The sequence below is a fragment of the Octopus bimaculoides genome, chromosome 4, assembly GCF_001194135.2.
Source record: "Octopus bimaculoides isolate UCB-OBI-ISO-001 chromosome 4, ASM119413v2, whole genome shotgun sequence".
Classification (NCBI taxonomy): Eukaryota; Metazoa; Mollusca; class Cephalopoda; order Octopoda; family Octopodidae; genus Octopus; species Octopus bimaculoides.
The window spans coordinates 40,677,201-40,680,197 of record NC_068984.1 but is presented as its reverse complement, the minus strand read 5'-3'; positions in this window follow the sequence as shown (position 1 = coordinate 40,680,197).

Sequence of the window (2,997 nt, the reverse complement as noted above, 5' to 3'; positions counted from 1 at the left end):
CACCACCACCATCACCACCACCAACAACAACAACACCACCAACACCACCATCACCACCACCACCATCACCACCACAACCTCACCTCCTGCCATCATACCATCATTAGTACCCTCCTGATCATCCTATCACCGTCGCGGCTGGTGCTACCACCGCTGGTACTACTACCTTATCGCAATCACCCGTATTATCATCATCAGCAGCAGCAGCACTACCATTACTCCTGAGGTCACGACAACAGTCTCTACTGCCACTGGCGCCACCACCACTACTATCACTACCACTCCTACAACCCACCACCACCACCACCGCCACTATTATTACCATTTCTACAACCACGACAATCACCGCTGCCGTTGGCATAACCTTGTATATCATACCCGCCTCTACTAACGCTAAAACTACCACTACCCACTACACACAGTACTACCGCAGCAATTCCACTGCAATAGCTACATCACCAATCCTCAATCACCACAACAACGAACCAACGTGGGTTGGAGTGGGGTCGGGGGTTGCACTAGGTTAGTCAACTTTATAGGAGTAGCATCCATATCGTCTCCAAATCACAAATTTAAATACTGAAGGACACATACACCAGAAGTCAGGAATGCTCATGATCAGAATGTCTTTGTGTATAGTTAGTCCACATCGTGGAGGCGCAATGGCCCAGTGGTTAGGGCAGCGGACTCGCGGTCATAGGTTTGCGGTTTCGATTCCCAGACCGGGCGTTGTGAGTGTTTATTGAGCGGAAACACCTAAATGCTGCACGAGGCTCCGGCAGGGGATGGTGGCGAACCCTGCTGTACTCTTTCACCACGACTTTCTCTCACTCTTACTTCCTGTTTCTGTTGTGCCTGTAATTTAAAGGGTCAGCCTTGTCACACTGTGTCACGCTGAATATCCCCGAGAACTACGTTAAGGGTACACGTGTCTGTGGAGTGCTCAGCCACTTGCACGTTAATTTCATGAGCAAGCTGTTCCGTTGATCGGATCAACTGGAACCCTCGACGTCGTAAGCGACGGAGTGCCAACAACAACAACAGTCCACATCACTCCATAAGGAGCATACAACTGGTTTCTCTGGCGCATGTATTTTCCTCCCTGGACCGGTCCGTCGCAGGATTACCCTTTTTTTTTTTGACTTGCTGAATGGACTAGAGTAACTTGAAATGAAGTGTTTTGCTAAAGAACACAAATGCATCACCCGGTCCAGGAATCGAAACCACAATCTTAGGGTCATGAGTCCAACACCCTAACTACTAAACCATGCACCACCACTATTTTTGGTTATAGTTCGACGCTAACAAAGTTGAGCTGGGGCTAAACAACATGAGTTCAATCGATAGAACTTTCCCAAATAATTAACTAATATTTACTTTTTCAACTCCTCTGCCAGAAGCATAGAAGACAAAGTTAATTCAATAAAAAACGCTAATTAAATACTTCTCAAATTTTGTGGGAGAAAATAGTTGATTAAGTTGACCTCAGTATTTGACAGGTGACAAGATGAAGACCAAAGGTGATTTCAGTCACAGATTTCGTGGGAGTGTACTGTCGATTAAATCTTCCCCTGTACTAAAGTGAAAGTAGAGGTCAAACAGGCTTCTATGATAGTAGATTTGCTTTTTAAATATATAATTGTTAACATGCTCACTACAACCAATATTACTCGATGCCTTTGAATCATAGATAGACAGGGTAAGTTAATGCTTGCAATGGACTGCAGTTACTAAAGAAATAACGATTTATAGCAGAGGGAACAGGTCATCTATTAAGGTAGTAAATTTGAGAAATAAAATCGATCTTGTGAATGGACTGTGCTTACATCTGCTCTTAAAAGATGAAAGTAAAGTTGACCTAAGGATAAATGTAAAAGGAGGTAACTAAATACTACAAGGTATTTTGTTCGGTGTTCTGTCAACTTCAGAAATTGCTTTCAGAATAAAGAATTAATGATTTAAAACATTGGTACAAAGCGATTGACTTCTGAAAAAGAAAATAATTATTTGATACAGTGGTGAAAAGCCACAACTTTGGTGAAACGTAGTCAATTTGATTGATCTTTCTACTTCTCTTTATTCCCAAGTTTCTCTCTTTCAGAATCGGATACGTTCAGCTATGAGAGATCACTCTCAGAAATGGAGGAGGGCTGAGCGTGGGGTTAGCAACCTCTTCTAACAAAAAAAAAAAAAAAAAAAAAAAGAATTGATATGTTACTGGAACCGCCCAAGGACTGCCTGATAAGCATTCAGTATGGAACGGAAATAAAGAAGTATTTAAACTGTATTTCTGAAATTACAAACTTCAAAGTCCAGATCAGTAATATTTGAACTCAGAACGTAAAAAGACCGTAATGAAATATTGGAAGGCAATTTAAACGGTCTTATACCTATTCTGTCACCCTACCGCCCTCGAATAATGGAATAATAATAGCACGTATGATCACAAAAAGGATACAGAAGACAGCTTCTGTCCTTTCTATCTGCCACATACATATTACACACTGTACACACAAGATGCATATCCACACAGACACTGGAAGACATACATACACTGCACGCACAAAATGCATAAACAGGCGCACATACATACTTACTAACACAGACAGGTCGCATGCACAACATGCGTATGTATGCAGACACAGGCAGACATTCATAAGCTGCATGCACAAAATGCGTATAGAAACATATACATACTCACTAGCATACACATGTCGCATGCATAGCATGTGTATGTATGCAGACACGGACAGGCATACATACGCTGCACATGCAAAATGCATATGCATAGACAATAGCGTACACATGCCATGCACATAAAATGAAAATACGCACACAAACTTACAGACTGGTATACACACTCATATACATATATATAGTTATATATATATATATATGTATACATACATATATACACACACACATATATACACACATGTACATACATATATATATATAATATATATATATATATATATATATATATATATATATATA